Source organism: Tachysurus vachellii, chromosome 19 (assembly GCF_030014155.1).
Source record: "Tachysurus vachellii isolate PV-2020 chromosome 19, HZAU_Pvac_v1, whole genome shotgun sequence".
Taxonomy (NCBI): domain Eukaryota; kingdom Metazoa; phylum Chordata; class Actinopteri; order Siluriformes; family Bagridae; genus Tachysurus; species Tachysurus vachellii.
This window is the reverse complement of record NC_083478.1, coordinates 13,050,190-13,063,342: the sequence shown is the minus strand read 5'-3', so window position 1 is coordinate 13,063,342 and position 13,153 is coordinate 13,050,190. Positions and strand designations below refer to the sequence as shown.

The 13,153-nt window shown below is 35.3% G+C and overlaps 1 protein-coding gene across 6 annotated transcripts in view; it reads right to left on the bottom strand.

Annotated features, from left to right (window-relative positions):
• si:dkey-178k16.1 (protein 4.1) overlaps positions 1-12,731 on the bottom strand; it is a 59,222-nt gene extending 46,491 nt beyond the window's left edge. For 5 of the 6 annotated variants that reach the window (XM_060893993.1, XM_060893995.1, XM_060893996.1 and 2 more), the window contains exon 1: positions 12,543-12,731. The gene's annotated coding sequence lies outside the window, so the exon portion shown is untranslated. The remainder of the gene's footprint in view (positions 1-12,542) is intronic. The other variant, XM_060893997.1, reaches the window with a different exon arrangement.
• Between the last annotated feature and the right edge of the window lie 422 nt (positions 12,732-13,153).

Here is a 13,153-nt window from a genome sequence, read left to right as displayed (position 1 = left end):
TGCCTGCTATACTGATATTTTTTCACCACAGTAAACCCATATGTAACCATGTTACAACACAATCTAAATATATAACTGATTAGCATGCTTATTCATTCCACTGTATATTCATAAGCATTATTGTTTATTCCACACTAAGCCATGAACATCTAGTCTGATTTCCATATTTGCGCTGCAACTGATGTATAAAACTAGCTCACATAACACATGTATCTAGCATCCTGGAAAGACTGCATACATGCTGGGAGAATTCACTGAATGGGTCCATTACAGTCCATTCACTAACATTCACACACTCATTCAGACTGCTCCACCAGTCAGCCCTATTATATATAAAATATATATATCTGTTTTTTTTTTCTTTTCCTCAATTTAGAATTATTCACTTTATTCAAGAGGCCTATACTGTAAGTGCTACAGAACCCGACATCAATGTCATCGATTTTAAAGCCAAGAATTCTAAATTCTAAAACCAAAGTTGTTGCACTAAATATTTCTGTACTGTTTTATCTGTAATCTTGCAGATTATCAAACATAAACAGTATAGAGAATGTGCAGAAAAAAGTCTTATATTCTTCCTGACAACCTCTAGAAATATGAAATAAAGAATGAGCAGATACAGTTGTGTGTGAGGCAGATGTGTGTAAGCCAAAAAAAGATATAGAGATAATTTTTTTTTCTCAGTATGGTTAATCTCATTGAATTAATTCTGTCTTTTATAAATGGATGATGGATAATGTCATATTCGGAACCACACTCGTAGAGTCACAAATCTATGATTAACATTTCCACAACCCACTGCTTGTCTAGGGATTTCAAGTGTAAAGCTTCAAAGCACACACATGGCATTTTAACAATAAAACTCTATCTGTGCATAAGCCAGGAGATTTTAAAAAGACAATAACCAGGTACTTGAGAAGATGACAAAGCTTAGATGGAAGCTCTGAAGCTTTGAGATGGAAATGATTTATATATTACTGCATCCTTTGAAGAAAAAAATGAGATTCCTAACAGTCAGAAAGATATCTGACACTAACTTAAAATATAACCACAGAGGCCTTAGGAGATAGCTGTCTCCAGGCTGGTGTTTTAATGAAACAAAATGTGTCTCAAGACAAAACTTGCATCCATTTATGCAGCGTCCTCCAGGTCCAGAATGGATATTTTATATTATAATGTCCACAATCATTTCTATATATAGAATACACAACAGTAACATTCAATTCAGTTTAATTTTTTGTATAGCGCTTTTAACAATGGACAATGTCACAAATCGGCTTTACAGATATATATAAATTAAGGATATAAATTTAAAATGCTTACATTTATCCCTAATGAGCAAGCCAGCGGCAAAGGTGGCAATAAACGACAGGACGAATAAACCTTAAGAAGAACCAGACTCAAAGGAACCTGATCTCATCTGTGACACTGGATAATGTGCTGGATAATGTGATTATAATTATAATGATAATACAAATAACAAAGTTGTGTTGTGTTAAACTGGAGGCTTGAGTGTTAGCATAAGGCACTACTACTGTAAAGAATAACAAAGATTCTATGTGTGTGTGTTTCTGTGTTTGTGTTTGTGTGTGTGTGTTTGTGTGTAGACCAGCACACATATAGCTTTTTAAAAAGAAATGAGAGGATTGTATAGTTTACTGTTCTGTAAAATATTGAACACCATGCTAAAATGTACAATGGGCATTATCTCTGACAGGAGATAAATGCTTGTTCAGGTCCAGGTAAACTAAATCAGACATCTGTAAAAGATAACAGGCAGTCAGATGCAGGGACTCTTATTTTATCTCCAGTTTATCTCAAGCCCTTTGTTGTTCTTCAGCCATGATAAGAAAATTGTTTGGGGCACTTTTGAAACAGTAACTTGAGGACCATTTAATTTAAAATATACTATCTGACAAAATAATGTCATTAGATTATAAAGTTGATTAGATATCATAGCTCAATACAGAAAGACTGCAGTGCAATACAGCTCTTTACACATTATTAAGTTCCCTTTGCTATTTCCCCTTAGGAGAATCTGTCATCATATCAAAGGATTCAGTCAATATTACTGTACTGTAGACTCTTTTTATAAGTACTACATACATAGAAGATAAAACTGCTTACAAATGTCAATAACATCTGATCTGCTACATTCAGACGGGTTAAGTGAAGGCAATTGGTGTATCTCTATGCATGTAACATGGGACATAAGTTTAGTTTGTTATTCGCTTAATTAGCATGCTGCTATGACTGAGCATAGATCAAAAGAAAATAAATTATTCAAATTCCCATGGAAAACAGCATGGTTCAATCTTGTTGCTATTTGGAGTTTCTGTTCACTTTCCCTTTCGTGTATAGGTGGGGTTTCCCCATGGACTCTGTTTTTCTCGCACCTCCGAAAGACATATTGGTTTGGTGGATTGACTTAGCAAAAATGCCCCTAGGTGTGAATAACATGTCTGATATATGGGTGCATGCTGCGATGTGACGCTGAGACTGCCATTCCATCCCATAAGTGTATTTTGATAAAATAAAATATTCTTTTCCTCTTATACTTACAAGCCCTTGCACTTTAGCCTGGCACTTTGAAGTCGTCTGTGAACGTATAGGAGGATCCTGAAATACAGTTTAAACCTAAGAGGACACATCATATCACATAATATAAGGAAATGTTGTATTTTTCTTTACTACACTGCTTTGAAGTGCTTGAATACAAGGTTATAAACACTAAGGTCCAGAAAATTACTAAATTCTAATCATGTTTAGACAGTGGGGGAATAAATGGGTGAATAAAAACGAATGGGTTAATAAAAAAATTATCATAAATATGAGAGGAAAGCAGCAGTCAATTGTTCACTATCTATTTTTACATCTAATGCTTTGTTATCTATCTGGATCCTTTGCATGGTTTGAGCCATTCATATCAGCCTTTGAGGTTGCATGTTAACATGTTTGAAAGTTCATGGTCCAGTGGAGCACAAAATAAAAAGTGCATCTGTCTTAAGAGACAATAGGTCATTAAAATGTCGATAGCAAGATTTAAGTACCTTTATGTGCTGTAAGTTCTGTTTGTAGAGATATAACTGTTTAGCTGTGGTCTCATTGCCCTTAGTTGTTCTGGTTGCCCCACTGTGCTTTTATCTATTATGTTCTTGTCAGAAGTCAGTGTGATTCTTGATAATCCTGCGAAGAGGCAATGTGCCTTGAATACTGATGACAAAAGAGATGATGAATAATCCATTTGCTGATTTTTCTGTGGATGTAAGTATCTTGGGAAGGATTATATTTGCTGCTTATAAATTGAGAACATAAAAACATAACCTTTAGGGTTTCTGAAGTGCCCAGAGAATTATATAGTGTATACACTATGAAATAGAACTTTAGGCACCCCTTGCTGGCTTTGCCATACTGAGCATAGAGGACACAGCAAGATTCTGGCACTTCATCAGTCCATATGGACATAAATTTCATGAAGTCAGTGACAGCCCAAAGGGAGCAGCCTATTTCACTCTGTCATTCTTGGGCCAGAAAAATGGCAATGCTCAAGAATGTGATGCCATATCCACATTAGATGATGAAACCATCATGATGGGCATGATGAATTAGCAGAGCAATAAGTGTGTGCACAGGTAAGGGTGCTTTCTGCTTCATTGTTTGTTGTTAACATAATGAACATTATCTTTAGTTTGGTCCCGTTTGTCACACAGACACACCTCATCATATACCCAATACAGCAATAACAAAATTGAACCCTGGCTCAGTTTCATACAGTTAGGAACACAGTTTTATCACAGTAACATGAAGCAGAGCATTTGTTTCCTTTTTGATATTAGTCTTTACTACTTAACTCTTCACCACACTATTATTTAAGCATTATATGCAGCAATACAACCACACAGATTGACGCATACTAGCTGTTTCATGGTGTCTGTAAACTTCTATGTATTGTTTACTGTTGGGGGAAAATAAAATTCATGAGGTATGACACTATTTAAAGCGATTCTTTTTTTACAGACATTCATTACACCTCAAAAAAATACTGTTTTAAAACTTCTGGCAAAACTTCTTTATGTCTTAAGTTTGACTACTATTTAATGATGTTGTTCAGTGTACAGTATCAGACACAGCGCAGTCATAGATAGACTCCTGTTTGTTCCAAAAACAAACAAAATTTTATTGCTGAAACAAAATAGATCAGATATGTTTATTATGTTTAGTTACTGTATTTACTGTCATTTACTGTATTGCTCGTTCTGGAGGATATACACACCCACACACAAACACAGATATACACACATACATACTGTATATATATATATATATATATATATATATATATATATATATATATATATATATATATATATATATATATATATATGTGTGTGTGTGTGTGTGTGTGTGTACTTTATACAGTATATATAAAAAGCATTTTTAGTATTATAATCAACAAACTGAGGAACAAAACATCCATATACAGCTTTTATGTTGGTTTCCTTTTAACAGCAACAAAACAATTGATGGTACTGGCTTGCTTAGATAAATGCCCCAAGAGCCAGAAAAACGGTGCACACAATTTCTCACAAAATGACGGCCATACTATGCCATTTGTTCTCAACTATCTTCCTCTGCACACCCTCCCTGCAGCATTTATGTTGGTAGGAAAGGGGAGCCGGGTTTGCAAGTGGCTCACTGTCACTCTGAGTGCAATCACTCATCTGTGGTGCAATCTGTTAAAGAAATCCATTGCTCATGGTGGAAAGTCATGGACACAGAGCACAAAAGCTGCAGGACCGCACCTGAGCAACCTGAACATGCAAATACATGAATACAGAATACAAATACAGAATATACATGAATAAAAAAAATACTCCATAGATTTCGCCTGCAGAAAGTAATGTGTGAGAATTCTCTGTGGTGACTTTTCACATTGAACTGATTACTTTCAAGACAATCTAAAATATATTGCATAATTTGGCTGAAATATGGTGAAGGAAAACCTATTTGTCCTATGCAGGTTTAACCCATTTTTTATTTGCAGACCTAAGCACATCAATATTCAAATACTTGCTAAATAAAAAGGAGGCAATGACCTCATCCCACTCCTTCTAATCAGCTCCTGGCAATAGAAGAGTGGGACCTTCTTATGCAATGCTCTTAAGTGGATTTGTTGAGAAATCATTCTTCAATGGACAAGCAGCCTAAACCCTTCTGTAGGCAAGAATATTCAGTATTGTTACCTGCTCACTCATAGAGCTCTAGATGTTCATATCTTCTCTAACCACAATTTGTGGAGCCTCACCTTTTGCACATTACAGTGATGTTAGAAATTTCCTCTTTGAGAGCCACCATCTATTACAACTCAAGATCGTCATGTGTATTTAACTTTACTGAGCGCTTTATTCACAGCTACTGAGACTGAAATGCATTTGTAGTCAAAATGAAAACTCCCAAGAAGCAAGGGAATATGTGATTATTTTTGATAACCGTGGATTTGACAAATGCAACTTATAAACCAACTACTTCATAGAATGCTTAGAGTGAATTCCTCTGGTTCCCACTTGTCATCATAATATAATAAAGCAACACATTAAATTATATTTAATAACATTCATACCTTACTAATAACAGAACAAATATCAACAACCTGTATATCACTATTGCACATTTACACCTAACCATTTCATCTATCTTGTATCACTATTGTATTCTAGTATTCTAGTAATTTCATCCAATGTGTATGCAGTTGGCCAAAATAAAATGTAATAAATGTAAAACTACGGTCCCACCTTAATAGTTGTTTGAAGAAATAGATGGCTGTTGCATCAAAACATCATGTTTTTAATCTGACATTTTTAAAAGCAACATTAAAAGAAAACAGATGTGAAACGGAAATGTAATGATTATATCGGTATATAACATCGTATGTTATTGCAAGCATTTAACAAGTGAATGCATGCTGTACAGTCAATAGAAACAAGCTATAAAATCAAACAAACAAACAAATACATAAATAAACAAATGAGATTTGTCTAAACGTATCCACAGGGATATAATAAGCAATATGTGTTCAAGTATCCTGGCTGTGTACACTTCAAGGACACAGAGATAACTCAAATAAACAGACAACTCGTCCTGTAAGCATATCCACAGACAACATTAATTAGATGATAAGAGTTCAGGATCATTTACCCAATTTAAAAATTGCAAATTCACTTAATGATTAGCATCTATTCATATTGTCCTACTGTGAAATAAGAATTTTTTTGCACCCTCCTTCTTATGACATTAACGCTAAAAACAAACAGAATGTTTGAGAAAATCTTCACAGTTTTCACAGGGGGATACCATTACAAAGCCTTCTCAAATCTGCAGGTCTTTAAAAACGACAGGCTTTTAATATGACATCTGAACAGTGGAAAATGACAACACACACACACACACACACACACACACACACACACACACACCCACACACACCCACACTACTCACTGATGGGATAATGGGAAGTAAAACAGTGAGATGCTCTTTGTAGGACACAGTTGCCATGGTAATTTAAAATGAACTGTCATTGCATAACTAGGAAACTTTTGAACTTTTTAGGCAGGGGACCTTTCAGTTTTTGCCCCGCCGTGAGAATAATGATTTTTCAAGTCTCATAAATGGCATCATCTTTATGAGCTCTGGAGCTTGAAATGAGTTACTTTACAGTACCAAATAAATGTCAATTATTATTATTATTATTATTATTATTATTATTATTATTATTATTATTATTATATTGTTATTATTATCAGGTAGCAGTAGCACCGACTTCATTAAAGATTCTAAGTAATGCCCATGAGTAAGAGACCTTACAGAGTGACATGACCATGATGTCCATGACAATGATGTCCACCACACAATGGTGTCAGGCCAGTGTCTTGATAGTGAACATTGATTTCCACATGGATTTTCTCAATGAAAGATGAACAGTTGCTCAGAGGATAAGATGGCCACTGTGGTTTAATGAACATGTTGTTTAATGTTTGCATGTAAATGTATTACCCAGTACTGCAAAACACTCTCACACTCTTTGAACAATTGGACGGAGGCAATTTGCACCTTTTAGAAAGGTCAAAATAAGTTTATGAGCCCCCAGAGAGATAGATATCCTTAGTTCTATTTCATTTTTTTTCTGGCCCACATGAGAATAATGAGATTACATTGCTACTTACACCTAGTGTAAATGGGGACATGCTTTGACCTAGCAGTTCATGACAAAATGTTAGTATTTTGAGAACGAGACAGTTTTCACCATACCAAGCTGATGACATGAACACCGTTCATAAAACAGGTTCCACCTAAGGGCATACACAGTACATGTCCTAGGGATTCATGCATCCTCACATGGATACCCTAACGTTTTGAGAAGAAAAAAAAAAAATCAAATTCCAATTTGGAAAATTTTAGAAAATCTATGACTAAGACTTACCTTTTTAGTGGATAATTTCTCACCTTTACTTTCTAAGAGCTGTTGTTGTAATTATTAAATCTATGCCATGCAGAACTCTTACTCAAATGCTGGTACCAAACTTTCTACATCCGCTCAACACATTTGGTACAATTTGCCTTTTCTCTGTAATGAATTTACTGTAAGCTGGCTTTCCAATGTATGGCTTCCCTTCTGAACTTGGTTCCACTCAATTCTTCATGTTGTCACAAAGTTCAACTTTTTCAGGAGTTTTTTCTTGGAATTGTCAGTTTTGTCTAATTAGATATCTAGAGCATCATCTGAATTTCTCTAAAGCTGCTTTGAGACAATGTGTATTAGTTGAAGGTCTATTGAAAAATAAACAGATAACTCTGATTAAAATAATATAAATAATCAGAAAATAATATAAATAATATTTAGATTATTTACTAAAAGGCTATAAAGCCTTTTTAGTAAATAATCTAAATATTATTTATATTATTTATAATCCACTTGTCAGAATGATCATTAAAATGTGCTCAAAAATAAGCTATTACATTTTTTTTACAAGTTATAATTAATATGTTTACAACATTCCTTTCCTTTAAAATTCTGTTTTATTTAACTTTAAAATCTGACAAGAAATGAGCTCTTGAAATATGAGCACCACAACATCACACGCGACTTGAATAAATCCACTGCAAATCAATTCCACTGGCACATCCATTCCATTTCCCTTCCTATCTGTAACCAGAGTGGATCAATGCTCTGTTCCGAGGGGCAGAGAAGGAGAGCAGCAGTGGTATAATTACTGGGAACGCTGGTATAATTATTGGGAATGCAATTACATGTTGGCCTATATTTGAATGCTGAGCAAAATACTATTCATTCTCCCTATTATGGCTATGCAATTGAACATCCCTGGTTTTGACCAATTACTAAAATTGCCATCACAAAGGAAACAGGTGGAGAAAGCTGGTGTAAAAAAATAACACACTACCAGACAGCTAAGACATATGATTGGCATTGGTAAATATAATGGCAATAGTCTATATTCTCAATCTCTCACTCACTCATTTTCTACCGCTTATCCGAGCTACCTCGGGTCACGGGGAGCCTGTGCCTATCTCAGGCATCATTGGGCATCAAGGCAGGATACACCCTGGATGTCGTGCCAACCCATCGCAGGGCACACACATAGTCTACAGTATATTCAAAGAAACAATTCAGCCAATTTCTAGAAGGTATATTAACTGATACCAAAACTATCCCATTCCCATTACACAATTTATAATCAATACTTAAATACCTAAATCCATGATTTGAAACAGCTATGGACACTGCTATGAATCAGTTTCTATAACTAGTTTACAATAAAGCTATAGTATATACTACATATATGCATTAAAGCTAAGTAAGTTACATTTTGGGCAAATGAGGGGACGGGTAAAAACATCTGAATAGTGAATTGCAGTGCAAAGCTTTTACTTACTGCATATGTTAATTTAACAATTGATCATCATTTAAGTACTTTAAAGATAATCACTATAAAGTAGTGGATGCCACCAATCCATTATCCCTAAACTCTAAACCACATACTAATGGAGTTGTGTGTTAATGCTTCAGATAAAGGCTCAGAGTAAAGTGTCTACTTTTAAGAGAAAGGTGGATATTACAGGGATATTACCAGAGGCAGATTCAAATCAATTCAGAATTAAACCTCATCTGAATTGCCGAATCATCAAAGCTTACTTGTCTAATGAGTTGGATATTTTCCTATCCTTCTTTTTTCAGAAAAGATTTTCAGCATCTAAAAAAGGAAATTACACTGACTCATTGCTCTGAAGTCAAATTATACTGTCAGAATTAAAATACCATTTGAATGCCGCATGAGCTCTAGTCAGGAAACGGAAGAATCCATCACCAACCACTGTGAAAGCCATCATTTTATATCTCCTTCCATCTACAGAGCAGAGAGCATATACAACACCTTAAACCCTGACCCATATCTTATTCATGCACACTTTCCCATCCAAGCTGCCCTCCCATGGGTCAGCACACAGAGGATACAGAACACCATTTAAACTCAGGAAGGTACAATGTTCAGTCGGCAATCCATACAGACAGAAAATTAAGAGGAAATGTTTTCTGTGTGTGTCAGTCCTGAGGGCATTAGTAGGCACACAGAGTAGAGCAGATGCACACTGAGTGGAGCAGAGATCTTCCTTATTAAGTCCTTAGAGATCCGTCTAAACAAAGAGTAAGCTAAAGGAATGGACAACAGAAGAAGCTGTGGAAATTTAGACCATATATATATATATATATATATATATATATATATATATATATATATATATATATATATATATATATATATATATATATATATATATATATATATATATATATAATTTTTTTCTTCATTTAGAATACCTTATATTTATGTAGCAATTTTCAACTATAATATTAAATTAATTTAAGTAATAAATAAAGAATTTAACCCAAATTTATTGTAAGTTAAATACAATTACTACATTTCACTTTATTGAACACAAGTAAATGTAATAATAATTGAATGAAACATTATTTTAGTTTTTTGTTGTTTTTTTAAAGATTATATAAAGGAGATCATCCTACACCTACAATTTGCCAAAGAGTACAATTTTCTATTTATTAATAAACAATACAAGAACAGGTTTAGAACAATTTAAATTTAATGTCATGGAACAGTCAAGAGACTCACATTTTCAGGACAGATTAGATCACGTACTGGTTTCTCAGTAACACTACAAGCAGCACTGTGGTCTCATCAGTTGTTGCCTCAACCTGTGGTGAGGCAACAACTGTATATAATGCTGTAACTCTTGTGTCATGAAACTTCCTGGCTGTTACAAAGCAGTCATAATCAAGACACCTTCCAAATGTGTGAAATAAACATGTAGTAAATATTGAACTGTAAATTCAACACTTTTTGTTTTGAGAATTCACTCATGCTGCGGTAAAATTATTGTAGTCAACAAACATTTTCTGTTTAAAAAAACACGATTTGATGATCATTCGTATATTACATGACAGCGTGTGTTACATTTATGCTGTTTAAAATTCCAGCATCCCCAGTGTAAAATGATTTCCTGTGTGCCTGTTTGGCCTCGTCCCATAATCAATAATGTCAAGAGGTGTGCAGACCTCCTGTGCTTAATTATTAGTGTCCTTCATTATGTTACAGCTCCACGCTTTTAGTAATCCTAAACTTTTAGAAAAAAAAGGACTTGCACATTTATGCCATCTTCAGTTTGTCCTTCAGGGGAAATATGATTCAAGGCCAATGTAGGATTCTACAGCACAGAACCCTCCTAGCATTATGGTAACACATGAAGGGTAACTCATGGTTCAAGACCCATGAAGCAAGACAGTCTGATCTTTAAACCTCTGCCCATGCTGCAGCATAGGGCAGTGTGACACCCTTAAATTAAAGCACTATCTGTCCTGTTTGGCATGCATGGCATCACAGATGCCAATGACTGTCTGGTGTTACTGTGATTGACAGGAGAGTTAGAACAAGTGTATGCCAAATTTTGCTCTGTTGGTTCCAGGCCACAAAAGGCATTTGCAGGGTTGGGATTTGAATGTACAATCCCCTTAAGAGATTGCAAGACCCATTTTAGCTCTGATTTCATTTTTACTATTTAGCGGTCATTATTAAATAAATAAAAAAATTAATAAAAACAGTTATCATCTACTATAATGTTTATTGATTACAACAATAATTCAGACCTAGACATTTTAAATTTTATTTCACATTCGTTGACATCTGCAATACGTGTTGGCTTGTGTTCTAATAAGGCATTCATGTTTTTAGGTGGTGTGTGTAGTTTAGCATAAGGGATAATTCACTCTAACTACTGCCCATCAAAACTATAACCATCAATGGTCCCCTAGTGGCCCAAGCACATGCAAACTGCCTCAGTTTTTTTCTCTTGATACCTAACCTGCTAGTATGGCAACCATTCAAAGAGTACACAGACAAATAAAGTGACAAAATAAAACAACTGAAATAAACGCAATAGGAAATAATTAGGTATAGTACTTATTATTAGTATTTAGTTACAATGCCAGGTTGTTCAATGTACATTTAAATTCCCTGCTTCTCGCTTAAACGTTGCTTTAATCACCTACTTTACTAATTAATGTGTTAAATCAGTAGCATCTCTTACTGTATGTGCATCTCTGTCAGTGTCACGTAGTCTATAGAGTTCATGCTTGTGTTATTTCCTGAAGCTTCATCACCTATTATTTGCTTCTCTCTTTAGTGCCACGCCCTCTCTTTCATTAAAACAGCAAGCCTAAGACAACTTATAATTACCCCCTTATAGCTGATCAGACATAAAACAGTTGTCTTACACATCTAAATTTAGTCTGACATATTTCTTAATTAAGGTTTCTGGCTCTGGGAAAAGGTTATTGGGTCCCATTTAGAGGAAAAGTGACCGATCAGTGGTGTGCATACAAATAATAAAGAAAATGTATTATTATTATCAATGACCATTATTATTATTATCAACACTATTCAGTAGATCTAGTGGGTTATATAAAGGGAGGCAGGCTTTGTTTTGAATGGTGCAGGGTTCTGTCTAGCTAGTTTAAGAGGTCGTGGTGTGTGTGTGTGCGTGTGTGTGTGTGTGTGTGTGTGTGTGTTGAGAAGGGCGGGGGGTGGGGGTGTAAGGGGTGTAAGGGGTTGCCTCTAATTTGTTGGATTATCCGAAATAAGGAATCACAGGAAACCACTATTTTTCATATTACGTTAAATAAAGCATATCAAAATTGTGTCAGAAGTAAAACATAAATAAATAAAAGACGGGTCACAGTAAATCCCTGCTGTGCCGCACCGGCCTGGTGCCGAAATTTGGTAACGTCAGAATACTTAAAATTAAAATCATTTACACAAGCAAAAACGTGCAATCCAGTCACATTACACTGGTTTATCGTCTGCCGTTGTGCTAACACGAGGACCATATATTCACCAGAACTGAACATCACGCGCCCGCACAAACCACAGCGGCGCACTGAAATAAACAATAGAATTACCTCTATTTCTAGGGATGACGGTCGGATTTTCGTCCAGAAGAAGAGCATGGAGGTTGCGGGACAGCAAATGTGCTCAGGCAGACACCGTGCTTCCGTTCGCTTTGTTGAGCCAAATCGGTCCAAGTGAGAGACAGAGAGAGAAAAGGAAAGAGGACGAAAAAAAAGGGAAGAATAGCCGGTGAGATGGATGAGGAAGGGCGCTGAAGGGGCGGGTGCGCGTGCCAACAGCGGAAACACCTATAGAGGGAGCTTTGAATGGCGCTAGTTTCTGCTTGTCCATTAAACAGACAAGCAGGATAACAGCATCCTGTAAATTCTTAGATCTTTACAATAACAATAAAAGAATCCCTGTACGTGATGTCACAAGGTAACTTTCATATTCCCTTCCCTATTTGAAGGAAATTAGCCTACTGTATGTCAGTGTCTTTGAAATTTTATAGCAATTATTAGAATGTAGACTATTTTAATGTACTTATCTGCATCATCTCTGTTTTAACGATACAACCAAGTTTTATGGCAGTAAACAATCAAATGATCCCAGAAATCTGCACCTTGCTGATGGAAATTGTGCATGCACAGTGGAGTGCAGAGGTGGAGGATGAAAATAAACA